General features: G+C 35.1%; 1 long non-coding RNA gene across 1 annotated transcript; it reads right to left on the bottom strand.

Moving 5' to 3' along the window:
- Nucleotides 1–3,671: 3,671 nt before the first annotated feature.
- LOC136819956 (uncharacterized) lies at nucleotides 3,672–4,189 on the bottom strand. Its single transcript, XR_010848507.1, has 3 exons — nucleotides 4,115–4,189; nucleotides 3,846–3,908; nucleotides 3,672–3,723 (listed from the first exon to the last, which is right to left on the bottom strand). It is a non-coding gene; the product is annotated as an uncharacterized lncRNA (long non-coding RNA).
- Between the last annotated feature and the right edge of the window lie 21,955 nt (nucleotides 4,190–26,144).

Raw genomic sequence — 26,144 nt, 5'->3', positions numbered from 1 at the left:
AAAATACGATCTCTTTTAAGGTGTTTTTGCTATTTTTTCGCTGTTTTGACGCCATCTTAAGGTTAAATTTTTAAGCGATCGCCAAATTAAATTCCCGCCAAATAAGTTTTTTCGTCCATGGCGGAAATTAAATTCCCTCTGAAAAAACTTTTTTGGCCGTCCGCCAAATTAAATTCCCGCCAAAATTTCTTCCTTTAAGGTATTTTGAGTTAAGAAAACCGGATTTAAGCTAAAGCTTTTAACAGCCTTATACAGCCTGGGGGCTGTGTAAATTTAACAACTATGAACCAAAATCACAATAGAAACAATGGAGCGTAATCCAACCCAATTGAATAATTGAGATTCATTTATCAAACGTAATCAGATTGCAATCAAATGGTCAATTCCTGGGTAATATTTGATTGTGTTCCATTGCATTTAATTACATTTGATTGGTTCAATTGATAGTCAATTATGTTTGATTAGTTTGATGCTGTTGAAAAACCAGGATTGCTATCGAACACCAGAACCGCAAGCATTCTTAAAGATTGAAGCGAATAATGATTTTCAACAATTTTTCAAGCAGGCTGTGAATTTTTTTTTCTGCATACATACATTTTCTTTCGACCCCTCCCCTCACCCCTGTATGCACGCAAGCATACGCTTTTCAAAGACAACCCCACCCCCTTAAGTCCAGACGTAATTAATCGAACAGTTTGATTACCAACGAACTTTGTCCGACTTAATCAAACAACAAAAGTTTGACTAGATTCATTAATCAACCATTTTAAAAGTCGCTAAAATTGTAAGTATTTATACAATATATATTATACAATATGTCTCAAAATATTGTTTGATTAAATTGGATTAAATTTGATTAATATAAACAAACTAACTAATCCACCTAACAAACAACCGAAGTTCATTGAACATTAATCGAGCAACAAAGTTTGATTAAGTTTGACAAAGTTCAATTAAAAATACAGTTCGATTGGTTCGATTAATTATGTCTGGTTATGTGTGTACGTACTAATATCTTATATCTTATGTCCAGACGGTGTCAATCGAACGAATCAAACACAGTATAAATTGAATGCAATTGAATTATTCCAGATAATTGCAATTGGATTGTTGAACGCAATCAAATCACAATCAATATTACCCAGGATTTGCCGTTAGATTGCTACGATTACGGTCGATTGCTTTGATTGCGTTTGCTTGTATTGAATTACGTTCAATCGTTCAATTGATTCAATTGTATTGGATTTTATTTGCCTTGGTACGGTACTATTTATTATATATATATTTACGGTCCATATTTATTTGACAACGCAAACCGTCAAATTGACGTTATCCTCTGAGCCCCCCCCCCCCACCCCCCACAGATAACGTCGAGCGATGTACTGATGTTTACCAAAGATTGTAGCCATTTTTCATCAAAGTTTTCCCGTTCCCTCGCAAAGTCCGTACTTGATTGTACCCATGCGTGTATGTGTTCTTTTAACTAATGACCTTTATTTAAAAAGAAATTAAAAGCTCCACTTGGCGCTAGGTTCGTGCCGTGTTTTAGGCGTACCACCGTCTTTGCCAACTTGTGCGATGTGGTTTTGCTCGATCGCGCAAACAATGAAAATATGATGTAATGATAACATAGCGCGAACCAATGGGATTATACAAGCAGCAAATTTTCATGTTTTCATACACGACTATGTTTTGGAAAGCTTATAAAGTATAGTGTGGTTGGTGGTTACAAGTATCCGCGATTTTCACAAAAAGGTATACCTTTGATTTTTTATAACGCCAAACCTAACTTTTGAAACCCCCCCCCCCACTCCCTCATAACGTCAATTTGACGTTTTGCGTTGTCAAATGAATATGGACGGCTCCCCTTAAGTGCTCGGAGTGATCCAATTTAATTTAATCGCAATCAAACTCAGTGAACATAATCGTAATCGAACAAATCAAAGATTAATCGAATGTAATTGACAATCAATCGAAGCAATCGAACATAGTCAACTATCAATCGAACCAATCTAACCTTACTCAAACGTAATTGAACAGAAGCGAATATTACCCAGGAATCGACCGTTTGAATTGCAATTATTCGATCGCAATCGATTACGATTTTTGTTTGAAGTTGTTCGATTGACACTGTCTGGCTATGTGGACACCCCTAGAAGTAATCAACCGAGCAAGATCGAACATAATGGTTGTATACAATCAAATGTCAAATCCTGGATAATGTTCGATTGCAATTTGATTGCGTTTGAAAATTAAATCTTAAATCGATGCTCGATTACATTCAAAAGTTTACTTTAATTTGATTTTCAAAAGCACTGTTGTTCACAAAAAAGGAGAGGCAAAAGGTGGACAACCTGAACATTGAAAAATGACAATTGAATACTGGGAACCTCCATCACAAACCAATCTAACTATAAATTTATGAATAGCTATCCTCAATCTATAAGAAAACTATTTGTATTGAAGAAATGAGGATTAGCTACTGAATGATAGATCAAATTTAAAGGAGAAGAAATTGGGGTTAGCTGCAGAGGGATTGTAAAAAGAAGTTGCAGTTGATGGGTGGTGGATAAATTATCATGAAAAATATCAAGTCCGAAGATGTGAAAATACATATATTGTAGATAGCGTTACCTCAAAATTCAACTTGATAAGTTAAAACCAATATCAGACCAGCCATAATTCTTCCAAATCCATCCTTCTGAGTTCACATTCATAAAGATATTCTTGGATTCTTTGATAAACATTTCAGGTTGAACATCAAGCGGAAGGAGACTCCATTTTGTCTTCCTTCGCCTTCACTTGGGATTTTTCGCAAAAACTAAATTGCTGACCGCTACCGGTATACCCGCAAATTGCTCGAGTTCGGCCGCGAAGGTTTTTTCCGGTAGACATTATTAAACCGGAAAGATCCCGGTACTATTGAACAAATTATCGCGCTTCAAAAAAGTACGCACGGCCTTAAATCTGATGAGTGTTTCAATTTTTGGGATTTCTCCTCTTCCACCATTAAAATTTTCAGTTGTTTCTGTGACAGCTTTATAAATGTAGAGGAGCAATCTCAAAACTTTACGTTGAAATTCTAAAATGTAAAAAAAAAATCTTTTAACACAAGAGAAGCATTGGTTTGTTCAGCAACATTGGAAAAAATAATTGGCAAGGCAACGTGCTTAAAATTGTCTCATATGAAAAGGGAATGAGCTTTCTGATGTTTCCAAAAGAAGATTTTCAGTCTGTCCAACAGAAATAATTTGCAAATAAAATTAATACCTGCCGTTTCCAGAGGGCACTTTGTTTTATTTGACTTACTGCTGGATGCGGAATCCTTTTTATTATCTAAGATAAAATTGGATGAATAAATCATTACTATATTCTTCTGATTGATAATTGAAGGCAGGGTTTAAATCTTTAAAGAGTATAGTGAAAGACAGTACTGGTGAAAGAGTCGAAGTAGTTTAAAATAAGGCTTAAGAGTTATTTCTTTCTTGAAGGTTTCTTGAAGGCTTGAAGATTCCAATCCTATTGTTACCTTTTGCTTTTCTAGGTGGTGTTTTAGAATAACATGACGACTTGGATGACAGGAAACTCGAATCTAGAAGTAAATGTCAAAATTTGATGTAACAAGATAAAATTAATTTTTCTAATTTGAAATCTAGTTTACCTTTATACTGTTTGAATGGTGTTTGGGGGGATGCCTAGGCGAACTTGATCTGTAATCGGAATCTAAAAAAGACAGGAAACTCGAATCTAGAATAAAGTAAAAGTTTAAAATAATTCATTAAGTAAATGTCAAAATTTGATGTAACAAGATAAAATTAATTGTTCTAATTTGAAATCTAGTTTACCTTTATACTGTTTGGATGGTGTTCGGGGTGAATGCCTAGGCGAACTTGATCTGTAATCGGAATCTAAAAAATCAAAATTAAATACAAAAGTTTTTTTTTCAAGGCACTTAATCACACTCTGGAAAAACTTGTTTAAGGAATAATATGTATTGGGTAAAGAGAGTGACTGCGAAATGTAATCTAGGGTTAAAAAAATTAACTTGCTATGCATATTGAAAGGACAAAACACTACTTAAAACTATCAAAATAGAAATGGAAATCTATTTTACCCTTTGATTTGTTTGATGGTGTTCTTGTCTCTTTTTGTTACGAATTGACCAGAGATGATCGGTGAAAGTCAGTACCATGTTCTAGAATTTATAGCATTGAAAACGTTAATTTCTGGTCTCTTGTTTATTAGTAAAATTCAACCATGGCTTTCGGCTCTCCCTTAAAGTTAGGGTGCCCAATAAAAGGTCATTCTATGCCAGTGAAAGGGTTCTAAAAGTTTCTAAAAAGGTGAAGACTCTATCAAGGAAATTTTTGTTTATTTTAGTTTTTAATGCTGATTACTATAGAAGTTAAGCTTACTTTTCTTTTTATGTCTTGGAGAGCGTCTAGGTGAAGTTGGACTGAAATTCAATGATTTCTTTGGAGTTCTTCTTTGACCTCGAGTTTTAACTGGGAAAAGAAATTGAATCTTAATTTGTAGAGCTCAACAGACCTGTGAAATATATTGCTATGAATAATAATAATTATCACTCAAACACATTACATTAATCAGGATTTTGTTTTGAAATAAAATTTTCCCTTAACTGATTGTAACCATGAGTTGTGAACACAATTTTTCTACTTTTATTGTTACAAAATTGATTTTATAGTCACTTTTTTGTAGCAAGAAAAGAATGACTAGAGAGTGCTTTCCACTCATAAGCATGGTCAGATAAGGTACATTTTCATTAATATATGCAAATAACTATATATCATCAATTTGAGCTTTAGCCTTACCTTCCTCAATGTCATCTTCAGGGAAGCCATATCCACCACTCTCTTCTTATGGTTAAAAAGATCACCTGAAATGAGTAAATTTTCAGTTTTATAATAAAATGCATAACAAAATACTTCTGTAGAGGGCCCTGTTTTCTTGAGAATGAATAATTTTAAATTTATTGATAAAAATAGTTATTTTATTTTATGATAGGCTAATGATAGGTGATCTTGCCACCACTCCATGAACCACAAAAAAATAACTTGTGTAGCTCATCCCTCCCTCTAAACCACACAAAACTGTGTTGATTACATTTGAAACTTAAAATGGCATTAAGACGGAATATCTTTGTAAATAATTATGATGGCATACTTTCACTTTCAGGATCTTCACTTGAACTTTCAGGATCTTCACTTTAACTTTCGATTCTTTTTCTTTTCCTCTTCTTGTTGATGTCTGTTGGACTATGCAGCTTTTTGTCTGAAAATGAAAGAATTTTCATTAATACTAAAGTCAGAATACTCAGAGTTAATTCAAATCACTGAAATTGAGATAAATTAGAACTATTATACATTAAAAAAAAGTTTGTTTTTTATTACCTGGTGATCTTTCGGAATCGTTGGGGAAAATTTTCTGGGGTGTTGGCTCATCTTCAGTCGTCTGTAGCCATCCCTCATTTCTTCGCAGGCTTTTAGATCTAAATAATAAAAATTTAGTTTTGCATCAAATTAAGAAAAAAATCATGATAATCTTATTATGTTACTCCTCCTAGATTGAGGTTTTTTTGTTTCAGGTAGGGGGCAGACCCTGAAGGACACTATGTGTTAAAAATTACGCTTTTTGCCTTTAAAAAAAATCAAATTCGTGTTTTTTCACAGCAAATTGAGATGAAACAAATTAAATACACTGAAGATGTAAATGCATTTAAGGTATCTCATAAAGACAACTCTTACCATCAGAAATGAGATATAATTCGAGTTCTTCATAACTGTCCCAATTTTCATTAATTTCATCTCTTTGTTTATAGTTATTACAAGCATGAACAGTATTGCTCCACTATACAAGTCCGTCCCTGCGCCAATTTGAGGGAACAACTATTTTCGAAAATTCTTGATCTGAGTCTTCATGCTCTTTAATTTAACACAAGCCCACATATTTAATTTTCGTATTTCTTTAACAATACAAAAACATAAGTTTTGAAATAAGACGTGACTTAGAAGTTAAATAGTTTAATAAATAAAAATACCCTTTTCTTTCATTTACCCAAAACTTCCCTACTTTTTGAATAGGCAAAGATAGACACATTGAAAACTTTACCACCATTTCCTAAGTAAGAGTACACAACAAAGGGAGAGGTTTACATAGCAAGGAATGAATACTAAGAGATATTTTATTTTGAATTTCAAGCAATATGATAATTACAAAGATATCAAAATTCAACGTCATTTAAAAATGACACTAAAACATAAGTTTCTTCTACAGGTAGACAAGCTAGCTTCCTTTTTAATTGATGTTGTTGAACTACAACCTTAGATCCATTCACATTTTGACTTAAGCAATAAATCCCAACAGAGCTGGATTGGCAGGGTCTATAAAAATAATCAGTTACATGATCTTCCTGGAAAATTTGACATTCATAGCTGGTTTTTGAGAGAATTCTTTGAACAACCACTACTTCGTCATTTTGCAACAAAAACCAAGCATCTCGTTCTTTGGTGCTGACCTTAGTGGTTATACATTTTTGGTCAATTTGTAAACCAGCACTTTCTAGCTCCGAAATCCTCTTTATAATCGAAACAATAGGATTAGTTGCATTTTTCACAAATTTTTTCAAAATCCCCAGAAAGTTTTCAAAGGGAAAGGCAGAAATGGCATCCAAACCAACTTTAAAATGTTTGACATCATCAACAATATGAATCAGCTGTCAAGGGGAAGGCCTCTTATTTTGCTCAAAATAGCCTGATTTTAGCCTATTTTTACCTTATTTTTGGGTTTCAGAAGTACAATTTCCAACCCCCCCGGCAATTAGGTCCGCCCCCCCCGTTTATTAAAATCTAGAAAAATTTTCCAACCCCCCCCCCTGTTTATTCGAACCCCCCCCCCCCCCGTTTATTTGGAACCTAAAGTACTCTCAGATCGCTTATTTTCATCTGAATCATCTAAAATTCTGATAGCAACCACCAATGATAAATGATGTTCATAGGCTGGTTCTTGAAGTACATCTTTCACTACAATAAACCCATAATATAAAAGGAAAGAACGAAGTTCTGTAGCTTTGAAACGCTTTAAGTTCTTTAAACCCCGTGGTTGCCGGGCCATCTCTGATGGTATCTTTCTTTTAAACGCTTCTAATTGCTGGGTTATTGATGTTAGTTGATTTTGCGACAATTTTGAAACTTTTGGACCTTCTTTTGGACCTGACTACACCAAGACATACTAGGTGCATATAGTCCAATGGAAATTCTCGAATACGCTTGATGCCTGAATAAGTCAAAGGACTTTCTTGATGTTGGTGATCGGGATGATAAACCAGACTATTGAATGCTTCATCAGATCTTTTATCTTTACTTGTAGGGAGAAAAGTCATTTTACCTTGGATTTTGTGAACAACGTTCACAAGCAAAATATCCATTGTGGGCTTTCACACATTTTAAAAACTGTCTGGCAGGAGCATCACATATAAAGCAGTGAATTCTTACACTGTATACTTGACCCTCAAAATTTATTCCATTTTCTTTCAAATGGCTATACTCGTTCAAAAAGTCACTCAGAAAAGCATCAATATCATCAGGTTTGTTTTCCCCACTGAAAATTGAAATCAGAAATGGATGTAACTTGGAAATCATACCTAAAATTGGCCACACCTGAAGACCAGTAGATTTAAAGACTGATAGTCCATCAACATTAATCTTTAGTTTGATAGTATGACCTTCAAAGTTATTAATCAAGTTCAAACATCTCAATATTCCTTTCTCTAGTCCTAAGTATATATACTTTTCACCAGCCTTTTCTACAGTTTCAATAAATTTAAGAGTTTTTAAGACAGTACGCGAATCTTTGGGAAGTTCAGGATGACCTTTAGAGCGCAGTATTAAAAGCAGATCGTCGTCTTCAATTGCTCGAAATGTCTTGCTTTCCCACTTGCCGTAGAAAGAGCTTGTCACAGCCTGAATAAGTAAAAAAGAAGTTTAAACCCAAATCAGTCTTATACTTCAGCATTTACTCACTCCGCCTAATTGCTTTGCCTGCCGGAAAGAGGTAAAGTGATGTTTGTGAGTGTTAATTGTAAAGCCAAACAATTCCTAAATTTTTGTAGGAATATTACAAAATTGATACCAAAAGACCTACCTGTGAATGCATGGAATCCAACGATGCTTCGCATAGCCTTGGACCAAGCTTTTGTCCAACAGTTGTGACCGAGATAATGCGCCTTTTAATTTCAGCTCCAGTTAAAAAATAAATTGAAGACGGACATGAGATTGAAACGTGCAGCATTATGACAAAGACGTCAGTGTCAGGTGATGCGATAACAATACTGTTGCATTCACTTGAAGCATGCATGGCATGGACTGCCATTCTGGTGTCTGCTTCTCCATGATCACACGTAAGCTCGACAATATTTTCAACAACTACATCATCGTCGATGACTTTGAAGCGGTCTCATTTATCCTTGTGGCATAGATAGATTTCTTTACCGTCAAAGGCTTGACTAGGAATATCACGCCAGGTCTTGAAAAAATACTCCATTATACTCTCCTTGTTTTTGCCGGACTTTTTCCGTAAACGTGGAGTTTTTTGCCAACCACCATATATATTGATAACAGCTGCATCTTCACTGTCCATTTTGAGACGCTCAGCTCCTTTGATGCTTTCATCAGGATAGCTGTCACAAACTGCATCGACTCGAATACAGCCAAACTTTGATGCAAGGCTGATGATGGTTTTAAAGGTGGTGGTAGCAAGATTTTCGAAGGTATCTGGTACATTTTTCAGCACTTGCAGCATGGCCATTGCGTCGATGACCAAACAACTTTCTTCAGGAATGGATACAATGCAATCACTCGATGATTTCGAGTAACTTTGCTTTCTGAGTTTTAACCATGCTCCCGTCGTACAATGACAATATGATGATGATGATGATAGAAACATGCCCCCCCAAAAAAAAGACAATTGAATCCAATAGCAACTCCAATCAGATTCGAGCTTGACACGTGACTTCTATTCAGACCCTGTTTTTCGACATATGCCCCCCATCGCCTTTTTGAACCATGCCCCCCCCCCAAAAAAAATTTTTTTTTTAAATAATTCAAAAATCTTGAAAAAAAAGAACATTGCCCCCCACACATATCAAAATAAAAAAATTCGAGGCTTGCCTGCACAAATTTTGTTGATTTTTACGCGAGACCCGAGCAAATGACGTCACAGATTATATTTTCTTATCAACAAAAAAAAACATTTTTTCATGACTTCTTTAATGAGTAATTATACTATAAATTTGTTATAAAATATTTTAAGCAATAATTCATTCCAATATATCATGATTACCACTACCCTGTTTTTCGACATATGCCCCCACATCGTCTTTTTGAATCATGTCCCCCCTAATTACGTACAATATTTACGACGACATTGCTATATCAATGTTTCAATTATTTTTCTTAAACGTTTTTTTAAAAGAATTCAAAAATCTTGAAAAAAATGACGTCACAGACTGTACTTCCTTATTAACAAATTACATTTTTAGTAATTATGTAATAATTCATTCCAATATATCATAATTACCACTCTATTCAGACCCTGTTTTTTCGACATAAGTATGCCCCAACATCGTCTTTTTTAACCATGCCCCCCTAATTACATACAATGTTTACGACATTGCTATATCAATGTTTTAATTATTTTCTAATTTATGTATTTTATGTGTGAACCATATATGGAAAAACCATTGTAATTAAAAATTCAAAAAATTTCTATAAAAACCGATAATTTTTTTCTAACAAAATCACTCAATGCCGAAAAAATAGAAGGCCGAGAAGAAAAACCAAGCATCTAAACAACCAATCAACAAATCAAGACTTGGAATCAACACCAAAACGATGTCTAAACGATCACGCACCGTTGCTTATAAGCAACCTAAAATTCTTGAGGAAGGAGAAGATGAAGAAATCATCGAAAATAATTCTGATTCTGAAATGGATGAGCAAGAAATGGATGAAATTGAAGAAGAGGACTTAATTCCGGTTTTCAAACCATCACCAAAGAAAAAGAAGACTGAAAAGCAACGTACTTCCAAAGTTTCGAGCAGCTCTGCAACCAACCAACGAATCGAATTACAAGAGGATAATGGATACGCTAAAAGAAATATGATGATTGCCAGAGCAAGTAAGGGTAGTAAAAGTTTAGTTATGTCAAGAGAAATTTCTGCTTTTGACGTCGATGCAATCAGCCCTACTGACTGTTGTGATGCCCCTAGGCAAGTTATTTTGAAGAAAAAACGCTTCCCAACTCAAGCTATAGCCGTTTGTGTGTGTGCAAATCGGGTCAACTTCTCAAAGAAGAAGGACCCCAAATGTCGGGAGGAGATTGTCATAGATATAAAATTTTTGTTTCATTTAACCGGGGAGGATAATGTTCGCAAGTGTAACAATGAAAATGGTGAACCCGATGAAATCGATTACAAGGAAATTGAATTCAGATTCCATTTACCAAAGAGATTTCAAGACCAATTCGAACATGCTTATGATCTCTCTTTTCTCATTGGAGCTTTGGTTCTCGTACCTAAGTACGATGAATTGAAATGGAAAAACGAGGAAGACGAAAACAAGTCCAGTATTCCTTTAATGTTTTTTATTAAAAATCAACCGTGTTGCGAAAAAATTGACATGACAAAGGAGGACTACCCTTCAATTGACGAATTCGAAGCTGAGGCTGAGAGATATCGTTTACAAGATTATGTTCCCACTGAGGGTTTTTTTGCAAACTGTCTTTCTTACATGGAAGACTATGCAAATAAGTTTCACAAACGTGAATCACATATTACCAATAGAATTCATGGACAAAAAATAAGATAATACATTTAATCATTCTTGCATCATAATGTTGTACTATTATGCTATTATAGTATTACTTATTATGTGGTTTACAGACTTTGTTTTTTAATTAAGTAATTTGATGTTGTTTTCTTTTTTTGTTTTATTCTTTATTAATTTTGACATATTTTTTCTTAATTGATTTTTCAGAGCAATTCGCTTGTCAAGGCCTTTGATTTTGCAAAAAATTCGATCGAACTCAATTCAACAATGTGCCTCGATACAATGAATATCGTTGACAAGATCAAACTCGATAAGGAAATTCTGGAGCAGTTGATTCTTTCGAATTTTTTCACTTTCGAAAATAGGGATTCTGATGACAACGCGAATATGCTCATACCGCTCTATTTTTCAAAAGATTCTATGATGATAAACGGTAAGGGGACTTTTGCCAGTTCGTATTTGTCTTATATTCAAAATGATATTTTTACCTTTTTGGAAAGCCGAAGAAACGATCATAATCTGAGGTTAGACAAGGCAGAAAACGAATGCAATTTTTATTTGATATTTTTGGTGGAAGATTATCATTGGCAAAATCACTATTCTATAATTCCTTTGGACGAGCAATTTGAAATGATTTTGGATAGTTCACGATACCGTTCAGATCGTCATTATATCTACACTGGTTTGTCAAATGATCAGTATTTTGAATGCGAGCCTTCGATATTCAATACTTTGTTTTATTCGAGCTTGATTCCAGTTCATGATAATCACCGTTTGGTTGTTACAGATAAATCTTTAATGAGTATCATGAATGAAAGGAATTTAGGAGGAAAATACGACAGTGCCACTCGAATTTTCAAATATATGTATGGTATTGATAAATGTTATAATGTAATCTCAAAACCTCAAATTTATGATTTTGTTTCCTTAACGACCACTAAGGAAACTCATATTGGTTTACAATTAAGCCAGGAAAGTCTTTGTGTTTTACATATTAATAATAAGCATTTTCAACTATTATATTCATTTGATTTTTCAAATAATAGAAGAGATTGCTTCACTCTTCAAGTGGGCAAAACTTTGTGTGTAGAATATTATTCCAATTTATATCAGAATGACGTGGGTGACGATGATAAATTGATATGTGAGAATGGTTTAGAAATTTTATGTATTGATAAGTATTCTTCGGGCAACAAAGGGCGTAGAGTTTTGTCTTTGCTTGCCAATTGTTATTTACGGTTATTAATTGATTTGTATGTTAATTTTAAACTTGATAGTTTTTTAAATCTTTTTTTTTTTGCGGCGAAAGTTTAATTTCAGAAATTTTTGATGAGTTGAGTGTTTATGTATATGCGCGGTTTTTTCATGTAGCCAGCGAAGTTGGAAATGATTTGGACGCGGCGTACAGTATTTTGTTTACCTGCATCGCACTTTCAGATAAGGATTTTTGTTTTAAAAAGAGTGTCTTGAACGTGGTGCAGAGTTTTTTTGGTATTTTTCTAACTAAGCGCGCAAAGTCTTATGTGAAACAAGTTACGCAATATAAAGCGAAGTTTCATATAATTGACATCACACCTGACTATGATGAAGAGGAATTAATGTTTGGAAAGTATATAGATAATTTTTAATAGCTGTAATACCAATTTTTTATTTTTAAGAAGACATGAATATTTTATTCACCACTTCAACGATTATGAAAGCAATATTTGCAAACCTTTATTTAACGTTGACATTTTTATTGTGGATAAATTATGTTAATCTAGGTGTAGTTTTATATATGAATATGTTTGTAAAAATTAATTTGTTTGGAGAAAAGAAAAAAATACATTCGCGTCTGGCTTTGTATATAAAAAAAACTGTTTCTCACGTTTTAGTGCTTTAATCAATTTTGTTTATTAATCAAACATGTTTATTTGTATTTTTCAGATATCAATAGATTAGAAATAAGGGGAAAAAAAGGAGGTACAACAACGATTGGTGGTTTTGATCTGATTGTTATTTTTCAAAATGACAAAAGAAGTAAAATGTGTGCTTTGCAGCGAGATATTCAAAAGCCGAGAAACACTAAAAAAACATTTCATTGAGGAACATCATATTCCAAGAAACGACCAGACACTTGAAAGGTATGTCAAGTTACGATATAGTAAAAAAGAGGTCGATGCTAAAACTTTTGACACCATGCTTAGGCTTTTGAAGGTCTTAAAGCAAAAAGCTACTAAATACACTTTACAAAGAGAAAAGGTGAAACTTGACTCGAACAAAATACGACACATGTTTGAAGCTTACGAGAATTTTGACGAGGCTGACAGTGTAAATTCTGAAACGATTGTTGAGAGTGAAAGAATTAACAGATCTTCTGCCGTGGCTTGGTTTCTCTACTGGATTTAGTTATTCAAAGATAACTACGTGAAAGATGGAATAGTCGCAAGTTACAACAGCTTGACGGGAGCACTTGAAGTGAAAAAGACTGAACTGGTTAAGGACGCCGACCCAGAAAACAATGTCTTCAGAAAGGTGTTTAAAAAGCTTCCTTCGCATCAACAAATAATAGAAGATTGTTTCAAAAAAGAAAAATATGAAATGATTGAATCTAAGGACACTGACATCGTGGTCGTAGAGATGTGTAGAGAAGATTATGAGAAACATTTTTTGATGAATACACAAAAAAACAATAAAATCAATGATTTGAATGGAAAATGTGAAAACCGAAGCTTTCACGTTTTTCATTCCAAAGATGTTTTTCATTCCAAAGATGAAAATGAAGAAGAGGACAGTGGTAAAGTTTTCACGCTGGGAAACAAAGAAATGGATACAAAATACAAGGATTTTATTGATCGTCAACAAAAAATGAGCCTAATCAAAAATAACACTATGCCTATAGTCACGATCCAGTTTTTCTATTTGAGTTGCTCCAAAACTTGAAGTGTTCTTTTGTTGCTATTCTTCCACATATGGACATGTACAAAGAGTTAAGTGACTATACCGAAGACGTCCATGTAGATGAATGTAATGAGGATAATAAGAAAAACTTAAAAACTTTCAAATCATTCCCAAGTCTATTCGATAAATCAGATGACAAAAAAAACAATTGAATCATTTGAAGAATACATTGAAGAAGGTGATCGAATCATCATGGAAAATCAACATGGGGCTTGGTACGTATTAAAAGCCCAGGAAAACAACAAAAAGGTTTCAAAAGAAAATTCTAGATGAAGTGGATGGTGAAATATGTGACTTACTATTACAAATAGGTGGTACTCTTTTGACCACTTTGGTAATGCTAGTCTCAAATCATGTGAAAAAGTATATCCAAGAAACAAGAAAGAATGCGAGGCATCAGGAATGTTTCAAAAGAGAAAGTTCCTTCATTGACATGCTCAAGAACAATGTAAGAACCACAGAACTCTGAAAAGGAAAAAAACTGAAGAAGAACCAAAAATGAAACTGAAGAGGCAAGAAAGTATGGTTGAACAATTGTAATTTTTTCTATTTTAAAATTTTCATCTATATATGCTTGTAATCTTTCCATTTTTTATCAATCAAATAAAATGGATCTTTTTAAACTGTCACGAGTTATTGATTTGATACAAGAGAATCATAAATCTTGGTTGTTAGAATACAAACCGTTTTTGGGTGTTTCCCACTTTGACACTGGAACAAATTTGCTCTTTGAAAACAAGGAAAACGTCAAAAATTGGTGCACAAATTTTAAACAACAAGGAAAGCTCTATTTTTTCATCGCGAACACTTCCACGTCAGACTTAGAAAGTGGTGAACATTGGTTCCTAATAGCATTCGAATCTGATGTAAGAAACGTTTTTTATACATTCAATTCGTATGGAATTGTGAATACATTGAGAACTTTTGGTTATGTTAACGCTGATAGCGAGTTTGAACGAACAGAAAACAATTTTGGCAACATTTTTGATCGGAGGAAAGCGGTCTTGGAACTTTCAAATTTGATTTGGGATCGTAGTTCGAGTAGTGAATGTTGTCTTTACCCAAAGGTCATTGGATATAATGGCATACATCAAGACTTTGGTACAGACGAATGTGGTTATCACGTAATTCGTTTCGCCATCTATCTCTTTAAAAACGTGTACCAAAACATTCAAAAAATACCTCGTATAACACTGATTGGAAAACCGTTTTAAAATCTTATTTAGAAATTAACTATATTAAATTATTACCTTATGAATCGCATAAATTTAAAAACAAAGAAGAGAGTGACAACATTCTACTTTCGAATGACAACGGTGTGGTAAACTTCGTAGAAAACTATGTAGCATTGGATAAATTGGTTAAATCAGCCGATCTTATCGAAGTGCATGACGAGTACGACTTGTCAGTCAAAGAGTGGTCAACAATTACGAAAAATTACAGGAATAATTACCTTAAAGCAAAAGCCTGTGACTATTTTGAGCACTCAGGTCTCGTTGCTGAATTTGAACCCAAAAGGAATTTAGAAATGGTTAGAATGAAAAAGGGAATCCACAGAAGGACATACAAAAAACTCTATAAAAGGGAAGGGAAAAAAGACTAAAAACAGTGGAAAAACCCATGACATCAACAGATTTCAATAATGAAAGAGTGGCGAGAACAATCACAAGTGTTTCGAAAATGCTGATTCAAGAGTTGTTTCCCAGTAATTTAATTCACCGCTATGATGATCCAATTATTAATAATATACAATATTCTGGTATGGTTGATGACCCCTATTATTTAGATAATTACAAGATAAGCACCCCAGGAGAGGAACATGTAATTATAAGTGTCCGAGATTATTTCAAATCTCTCAATGTGACTCTTGACGACAAGGATCCTTACACGTACACATTGGCTAAGCTGATTAAGAACTATTTCGAATATCATCCCGAAAAGAAACTATCACAACAGCTTTCTTTGAACATTCAAGAAAATCACGCAAATAGATGGCGAAAAGTCAGATAAAAAATTAATAACCTATATTATCCTTAATTATCATCTTTGTTATTCGGATAAGAAATTCCTTAACTATGTAATTAAAAAACTTAAAAATATGTATTTTTTTTTATTTTATATTTTGATATTTTCAGCTTTATTTATTTCATAATAATTTATCTTTACAAATATAAAACAATGACGTTATATAATTACACCCCCAATAAACACTTGAAAAAAGCTCGTCCTGAAATTAAAATTGCTTTTTGACTTTGCCTCAATCAAACTAGTCAACTGTTTTTTCCAACCACCATTTGCGTTAATCCAATCATGATTTTCGACCAATATTTTTTCCAAACATTTGGTAGAGGTTCGGAATAAAACATCTTTGGAATGATCACTCATAATCTGGAAAGGTCCGTTCATAATTTGTTCCACGAACTTGTAGTAGTACAGGATGCGACCACCCCAATTCATATTACATTTTGGGTTACCAACTCTGATTACAATATTCTCCATTGAAGCGGGTATAACCCTTTCTGACTCTTCGTCAGAAACCGATTGGAAATCCAGTTGTTTAACCAGGTTTTTGATGATCTTATTATCGGAATCTTTTATGGTACCAAAAGCCTCATTCATTAGTTGGTTAAATTGGTTTGCAGATTCCCCAGATTGATAACCCGATTTTTCGGTAGAAAATTCCATCATGAATCTTTGAGCAAATCCGTCGAATTCTGCTTCGAAAATTACATTCTGATTGTCCATTTTCCCCTTTCTGTTTCTCAAAATGTAAGTGGTATGTTTGAGCCCTTTGGGTTTTTCTTACTCATTCATATTACTCCTTCTAATTATATGACTGATTACAATTATAAAACAATACATATATAGCTATAAAAAAGCTAAAAAAAGACTTACAACAATAATTACTACAAAATATCTCAGGTTTTTTACACAAATGACTAAATATTACATAAAATTACATTACAAGTACATTGCATCATCATCATCATCATCGTTCAACATCTAAATGACAATCCACACAAACGGAAGTAAGATTGTCACTCGGACCAAAATCAAAAGGACAACTATGTGTTATTTCTTGACCTTGAAGGTTAAAGAGTTTTATGGCTAAACATTTACATGTGTCTGTTTCCAAAGTTCTGCATAATATACATCTTATTCTTCTCACAAGAATATTCTCTCCACCAATCAATTGGTGAAATGTGGCGGAAAACGTTGTTGGTGTGGAACTTTGCGAAGCCATTCAACTTTAAAACGTAAAACAAATTCAAATATCTTGGAATTTACAGAAAAATGTTTTAATCCATTCAGGTCTTCTATTTTTTCGGCATTGAGTGATTTTGTTAGAAAAATTATCGGTTTTTATAGAAATTTTTGAATTTTTAATTACAATGGTTTTTCCATATACGGTTCACACATAAAATACATAAATTAGAAAATAATTAAAACATTGATATAGCAATGTCGTAAATATTGTACGTAATTAGGGGGGGCATGGTTCAAAAAGACGATGTTGGGGCATACTTATGTCGAAAAAACAGGGTCTGAATAGAGTGGTAATTATGATATATTGGAATGAATTATTGCGAAGAATATTTTAACAAGTTTGTAACATAATTGCTAAAAATGTTATTTGTTAATAAGGAAGTACAGTCTGTGACGTCATTTGCTCAGGTCTCGCGTAAAAATCAACAAAATTTGTGCAGGCAAGCCTCGAATTTTTTTATTTTGATATGTGTGGGGGCAATGTTCTTTTTTTCAAGATTTTTGAATTATTTTAAAAAATTTTGAGAAAAATGTTTTTTGGTGAACACTTCTTTTTTTCTTTTTTTCTTTCTTTTTTTTTTTTTTTGGGGGGGGGGCATGGTTCAAAAAGGCGATGGGGGGGCATATGTCGAAAAACAGGGTCTGAATAGAAGTCACGTGTCAAGCTCGAATCTGATTGGAGTTGCTATTGGATTCAATTGTCTTTTTTTTGGGGGGGGGCATGTTTCTATCATCATCAACAATAGCGACCTTTAGCATCTAGGACGGCGACTTGAATGAGGACGTGAAGTAAGCCTTAAAATCAAATGGCAAATTTTATCCAATTTTATTTAGACTTAATATCAAATGGAAAAAGTTGAAATGCAGTCAAGTTTTTATAAAAAATTACGTTATAATTCTCGAGGGATTCATTTATTTACTCTTCCTTTACTGTCTTTGTTCTAAACACAACGTCAAAAAAGAATGTTAAAGTGGTCTTGAGATTTGAAAACGTTTATTAATTACCCTATTAAAACTCTCTATTCTCATGAGAAAATTGATCCGAAAAGAATTGAATTTAGCTGCGATCCAGATATCAATTCCTTTGGGCTTTCTTTTTGTTCAATCCTGCCGTACGTTTTCAAATCTGCCGTCTTGGATACTAAAGGTCCCTAATGGTGAAGGGAAGGGGCGTAGAGTATATTTAAGCACTTCTTGCATATCAATATCCCGACTTTTGGCAAGTAGGACAGGTTTTGCAAAAAGATCTTTGGTCGATTTGATTGAAACAATTACGTTTTTTGTTTTCTTCACGTTTATTATTTGGGACTGAGTTTTCAATTTGGTTTTCTTCATCGTTCGGTAAACGTCAGCCTCCTCACTTAGCAAATTGCCGATTTCCCACATGTTAATAGCAATTGAAGACGACGAGAATCACTTGGGAACGTTTTCATTACTTGTCAGAAAGAAACAGGCGACGTGAATCAGGTTTGTTTTACCATTTTAAAAAGTGGAAAGTTTTCCGAGGAATCGCTCCCACCTACTGATGATTCTCTCTTGTTGCATACATATGGGGGAACGCTGTCACCTCAATCTTGAGATTACCTTCTGCAAGTGACCACGGATGGGAGGTGAGAAATGGTGGGCTGGAAATCAAATCGATATCGTTACCCATCGCCTCCGATAGCATCTTATCCTTCATCAGCTGTGGATGCAAATCAGGTCGTTCCACAAATCGCTGTGCCTGCAAAAAAGCCTCTCTTAAATGTAGTGATTTATGCAAATGTGAGGGTTGTAAAAATGGTAATGGCGAGACTACCGTGGAAGATGACAGAGAGGAAGTAGATTACAATCTAGAAATGTGTGATAGTGGTGATGATTTAAATGATAGTGATACTGAAATAGAATCTGACAGTGACAATGATGATGCACCAGCTTCAGAGTGGGAAACGTCTGCCTTTATGACAGAAGAAGAATTTGACAGTGCCTAGAACTTCGTTGTTTTTCTTTCTGGAGGTTATTACTATTAGCTCTTTTTTATTTCTTTTGTTTTATTTTTTTCAAAATCTACGACTTTCTCGTTTAAATATTTGACTTTACATATAGAAATAAGTACTTAGAAGGCACCAAGAAGCTTAAAATTAACTACTTTCTACGACCCAATTAAGGTTTGAGCAATTTGAAATGCATTTTTATCATAAAAAGAGCTTTATTCGTGAAATAATAGGTAAGAAGAAGAAGAAGAGCATGAGAATAACAGCGCAACCACATCCTAAAAAAATTATCAGAAAATTGTGATATATAAGAAAATACTAGAAGAAATAAAAGTCTAGCTATATGTTCAAATTATTAATGAGATTTCTCCACTGAAATCTATCAGAAGCAAGAACATGCCAACATGACTTATCAACGTTACACTTTTTGAAAGTTTTGAACAAAGATTGACCAAACGTATAGCGAGGGGCCCCTTTAGGGCGCTTCGAGCGGACCCAGCAAGAAATTATTTTTCTTGGTAAACGAAACCAGGGCATTTGAATTACGTGGCTAGCCCATGTCATTTGACGTTGACAGAGATAGTTATCAATCGAATTCAAACAAACTTTATTCAAAAGCTCAACATTACTTATTCTCTTCACTCATGAATGGTATCGATTGACGTGACACATGATTCGAACGCAACGATGATGAAAATTTCGAAAACTCGTTAACAAACTCTCGGTTAAGCTCCAACATTCGAGACCATACAATAGAATAGGAATAACATAGGTAGAGTAAACTTTTCCTTTGACATCAAAATTGACATTTGAATTTGAGAAAATACATTTCTTAAGAGAACCGAATGCGATGCTTGCTTTCTGGATCCTCATTTGAACGTCACCTTTGTCGGAGCAGTCGTTACTAATCATACTCCCTAAATAAACGAATTATCAACGATAGGAATGTAACGCTGGCCAATGATGATGTCAGACAGGTCAAGGTTATCATATGTTTCCGGATTTTCATATTTACTTGGTGGCTTTGGACAAAAGAGAACAACTGATTTGGAGTCTTCTTGTGGCTCCAATGGACCAGAATGTACTTCCATCGGCATCATCCATCTTCCATCTTCCATCATCGTCATCGGCATACTCAGAGTCTTGGAGTGGTAGATCTTCTCCATATGCTCTGTAGCTGCGACTAGTCATGACAGCATCTTCTTTCGTTTTGAAAATGCATGCTTGGACTTCGGTTGTTTTACGCCAGGTTATCATAACTGCTGCAATGAAAAACATGAATAGAAGGGGACCAAGAATGTCACCTTGCTTGACATCAATTGAACAGTTCATTGTTTCGGTTACTTCGTCTACCGCGAATTTCACTTTGAAGCTGTGGAAGGCTTTCAATCAATTGACGAGTTTTAATGGGACACCGAAACGTTCAAGAATGATCCACAGTAGTTCTCTGGGAACCCGATCGAAGGCTTTTACCAAGTCCAAAAAAAAACCATGACTCAAGTCCATGTTCGCGACGTTTTTTAAGAGCAAGTTTAGCGGTAAAAATTGCGTCAATGCAGCCTCGATCTGGACGAAAGCCACATTTGGATCGTGGTCGGATTCACCTGGTGCACTGTTTTTAAGTTTTGAAGTAGCACGAACAATCTCTTTTTCACTAGGAATCAGATCATAACCGGTATGAACGGGTGATTGTTCAAGAGTACCAAGTACTGTTGGGTCTAAATGTGGGTTTTTATCATACAACTTCTCAAAATGATCACGAAAAACAGTAGCATTTTCCTATGCATTGGTACAGAGTGCTCCGTCGGGATTTTTCATTTTTCGCGTAACAGATGGTTTTGTTATTCGTGAAATAATAGGTTAAATTCGCTACTTTATCGAGAAATTATCGATAAATTAAGGATTTTTCGATTTTTTTCGATCTAGAATCTGATCAAGTATTTGTATTCTATTATTATTATTTTAGACATTGATGTAGCTGTTATAATGTATTTTGATGACCTGAAGTACCTTTTATACGTAAGAATCGACATTACCCGATAAACTCGATAATATGATTTTCTAGGTCGATTTTCTCGACCCCAAAATCCAAATTTTCAAAAAATGAAAAATTATATCTGTAGATATTCACCCAAAGGCCAAGTGTGCAAAATTTCAGCAAAATTTCACCATTGTTGAAGTCTACAGGTCGCCCCTTTCAGCCTCGTTTTGACCAAAAACTCCTCCCCAGACCTCAAAAATCCAAATTTTCAAAAAATGAAAAATTAGATATGCAGATATTCACCCAAGGGCCAAGTGTGCAAAATTTCAGGCAAATCAGACAATTTTTGAAGTCTACAGACTCATTCGATGTTTTATCGGTGATTTTATCGATTTTAGCCGTTTTTCCTACATTTTCATTGCTTAAATTTATTGTTAGTGTAATAATTTGAGGGCTATTAGTATTTACAAGCAAAATGCATCATAAAAGTGAAAATTCATGACCTGGAAACTGTTAAATTCATGAAAATCGATTAATTTCGATTAAAACGATAAAAGTCAACTTTTAAGCCGATTTTTTCGACACTTGCACGCTAAAATCGCGGAAACTTTTTGATTTTGCAATCAGGACATAGTAATTCGCGGGTTTCCGCAAAAAAAAGTTAGTTCTAAGAGATGTGTCACGAAAATCACTTTCTAGCCACTTTTTTCAACCTCAGCAGCGGGACTGAAATGATGTGCGCCCAATCAAAGTCGCATTCAAAGACAGCCATATAAAATACCGCTTCATGAAGAAGTTGATTGAACTCCAAGGCAGCACGAGAAATACGTAAAAATTGAGCATCACCGACGATTTAACGAAAATGGAGAGAGAGAGAGAGAGAGAGAGCAAATCAAAGAATGGGAAAGAAGAGCAGACGAGATGAATAAAGCCATGCCAAATGAAGATTTTAATTGGAGGGTGCAGGGAAGTCCTCGTGACAAACTGTACCTTAGAAAGGTTTTTTGTACAACATCGGTTTAGAGGCCCTCGTGTGTCTGGACTGTAATTCTTTTAATAAAATAAATAAATAAATATTACGGAGAAGTACGCGAATTAGGTTGGCGTATTTTTTTTGCTTCTTTATATACGGAGAAAGACGCGAATTAGGTTGGCGTATTATTTTTGCCTTCTTTAATGTTTATTTATACGGAGAAATACTCTTAGGTGCCAAATAAACGGGGGGAGGTCGACTTCTTCTTGCTAACTGAAAATATTCTTAAAAATTAATAAACGGGGGGGGAGTCCTTATAAGGTCCGGGAAGGGGGTCGGAGAATTTTCGAAAAATTAACAAGCGGGGGGGGGGGGCGTTTATTTGGCACCTAAGAGTACGCGAATTAGCTTGGCGTATTTCTACAAAGAATATAAAGGAGTAAAATACGCGAACATGTTGGCGTAGTTCTCTGTATAAGTTTAGTAAAAGTTTAGTAAAAGTTTTTGGCGTAATGTTCCATATATATAACATCGATGTAGTTAGCGTATTACGCTATTATCTGCTTTCCGTTTAGTTTGGCAGATAAAGTTTTAATGGACCGTGCTCATAGACAAGGTGATAAAGTCTTTCAGTTACAAAAGCTATTGAGCAAATTTACGGACGCGCTAGCAAGTATTCCACTCCCTTGCCAGTAATGCGACACTGTTCTTGAATAGCTTTTTCTAATTTTATTTCGTCATCATTATCTAAAACATTTTCAAGATTTGTCATTTTATCTTAAAATTTTTTTAGTTTGATAATTGTGAATGAACTGACTAGAAAGTTTAGTGGTTGGTAGCGCTCCACTGGGTTGCTGAATGTGTGAAGTAGCGACTCGGTTAAAGAAGTTCATTCATAGTGATATAATTTGTGTTTTATTTTCAAATTCGTCATTTCCGTCTTCTCTTTTAGTCGTACGGGCACTCGGATACGGCACGCCGAACCGGGCTCTAGGCAAATTTTCCTAATCTTTTCTAGATGGTGCTTTTTTTTTTTTTTTTTTTATGAAGATTTACAGTCCAGGCACACGAGGGCCTCTAAACCGATCTATCGTCTACAATTACAAAGATCTTGATTCGTAGCGCAATGGATGTTCCATCCATGCCTTGGTTAGTTCTTCTTTGAACGCTTTGATGCTAGTAGCGTTAACAGTCTCTTTTGGTAGCTGGTTCCATGCTGTCACACATCGATAGTAAAATGACTTGGTCTGGACACCTCTAAATCCATCGTCTGCAAAGTTTGGTATCAGTTCGTAATCGTGAGTTCGAGATGGACGCACCCTGCGAATAAACTTTCCAACTGTGGTGTCCTTATCGTAGAAGTGCAAGTGTTTGTAGATCTGAACCATGTCTCCGAAGTGTCTTCTGAATTCGAGAGAAGGCAAGTCAAGTTTTCGTAGGCGCTGCTCGTATGGTAGATTACTTAACCTTCTGACCATCCTAGTGGCACGTCGTTGAACGCCCTCAATTAAGTTGATGTCCTTACGTAGTTTTGGTGACCATACAGATTGGGCATACTCGAGATGAGGCCGGACAAAGGTTGTGTACAGAGTGAAGAAAGTTTTAAGGCTAAGGTCTTTGAAACCTCTTCTGATGACTCCTAGAATGGAATTAGCTTTTTTCACTTGTTTTGATATGTGTTCTTCAAAGGATAAGTCAGAGTCTATCAGAACACCGAGATCTTTTTCAACGAAAACATGTTCAAGTTGTTCACCTATAAGTGAATACAGTGCCGTAGCAACTGGGGGGGCAAGGGGGGGTTTTTCTTTTTTAATTTGTCATAATTGTCTTTTATGTGCATGTTTTGAGTGTATTTTTAAGCAATCTAGAGCTCAAATTCTCAAAATTTTCCCCCTCAGGCCAAACCATGCTTGGCCCTCGCGGTGTCACTAAACTTCAGCCCCCCCCAATATGAAAATGCTTCCTACGGCACTGGAATAAGGGTGCGCGTGGACAATATTCCAATATTTACCGAGAGTGAGAACGTGGCACTTATCTAGGTGAAATCTTAATAGCCAATCATTTGACCACTTTTCAAGTTTGTGTATGTCTTGTTGGATAGCCAATGAGTCCTCAATCGAGTTGACTTCTCTGAAAATCTTCGTGTCGTCAGCAAACAGGAGAATCGAAGACAGCACATTGTCAGGAAGGTCGTTGATGTAGATAACGAAGAGAAGTGGTCCCAAAACACTTCCTTGGGGAATACCACTGATAACATCGTCCGTCTTAGATCGAGTTTTGTTAACCTTAACCAATTGTTTTCTGTCAGTCAGAAAAGACTCTACCCATCTCAAGATGTTTCCAGATACTCCATACAGTAGCGGCCTGGCTTAATTTTCTTGGTGGTGCAAACTATGAAATTGGCGCCCCTGGTATTTTTGTCCTTATTTGCACCCTATACCATTAAGTGAAACTATTAAACTGTAAGAGCAGTGACTGGTTGAAAGTAACGCCCGGAATCTCTGAGTTAACAAACTTTTATTCATACGAAGGTGGTGTAAATGGTAATGATAATTTGATATCTATTTCCTTGTTATTTCCTGGTCTTACTTTACTCTCCATTAATGATCAATGGCTGAAAGAGGCCCCAAAAATTCGAAAGTTGGCAAGAATAAGGGTTCTTTATAATTCTGGCGCCGCAGGCAAAAAAATTTGGTGTAAGAAAGGTCAAACAGCTTATAAGATATTCTAAAAAGGAGAAAGTTAGTCCGCATAAGACCACAAAAACCACAGCGAGCAGTTTCGATCAATCTCTCATTTTGGGGTTGAGCATCCTCTTTAACCCCTGGTGGATACACAACACTTCTCTTGCTTTGACTGTTCGCAATTCAATGTTGATAGTAGTTTTGAAAAAATTTGTAAAATAAAACGAAGCGCCGCAGGCGAAAAAAAATTTACATTGCACTTATAGAAGGCGCTAAAAACGTGTCAAAGGGCGCAAAATCGCCCAACCAAACATCAAAAAGAATTTTGGCGCCCCCTTGAAAAGCTTTTTTGGCGCCCCTCTCAGGTCGTTCTGGGTGGTGCACTGCACACCCTGCACCCCCTGCCAGGCCGCCACTGACTCCATATCCTTTCAGCTTTTTAAGTAGACGGCGATAGGGAACAATATCAAAAGCTTTCGCAAAATCGAAATATATAGTGTCAACAACACTTCCGTTAGCTATACTTTCACAGCACTTGTCCAAATAGTTTAGGAGCTGTGTGACGGTGGAGCAGCGACTAATGAAACCGTATTGCTTGTTGGTTAGAAGCTTTTCGTCAGTTAGATGCTTCATAATGTGCTTTCTTATAAATGATTCCATTAACTTACAGACTACTGAAGTCAAACTAACAGGTCTGTAATTTATCGCAAGGTTTTGGGCACCCTTGTTTTTATAAATTGGAGTCACATGTGCCATCTTCCAATCTTTTGGTATTGTTCCCTCAGACAAGGTCTTATTCATGATGATAGACAGGGGTTCGGCTAGATGGTCGATCAGTTCAACTAACATTTTGGGGTGTACATCATCCGGACCGAAGGATTTACTCACGTCCAGCAATTTTATCTGTTTTCTCATCATATCTTCTGTTATGATGATGTTCTCAACTTGAATCTCCGTTCGTGCTTGATCAACACTTTCTTTTCTTTTGGTTAGATGACGGTTAACTTAATTAGCAGGACATGCTTACTCATTGTTTTTGTCTATGCCCAGGGCTCCTTAGCTCTAAAACATCAGAAAGCTACCGTGAAACAAGTTGGATCATGTTTTTAAGCTTACACATCTCTATGCTATGCATTTTATTTTATTTTGTTTTCAGCATGTTTCCGACTACCTATATAGCGATGGGAATTTAATGTTCTGTTTACCGTTGCGTTGCAATAAATATTTGATGCAGTTAAATTTCATAATTCATTATTCATTATTTTTTATACATGATAAAAAAAGACACCCTGCGAGGGCGACTTCTGTTGTTTTTTTCGAAAAAAAAACCGGGATTTCACTGCCTCCCTACCCGTAAATGTGTGGAAATTTTCAAATATGCAATTATTTTTTATGCCTTTTAGCAGTTAGTCACACTACTAGTGTCCCGCCGAAATGCAAAAAAAAACACATAATAGTAAAAATAGTAAAGTCAATGATGCT

The sequence above is a fragment of the Clytia hemisphaerica genome, unplaced genomic scaffold, assembly GCF_902728285.1.
Source record: "Clytia hemisphaerica strain Z4C2 unplaced genomic scaffold, Clytia hemisphaerica genome assembly, whole genome shotgun sequence".
In the NCBI taxonomy this organism is placed as follows: domain Eukaryota; kingdom Metazoa; phylum Cnidaria; class Hydrozoa; order Leptothecata; family Clytiidae; genus Clytia; species Clytia hemisphaerica.
The sequence above is the reverse complement of the archived record's forward strand: the minus strand, read 5'-3'. Positions and strand labels throughout refer to the sequence as shown.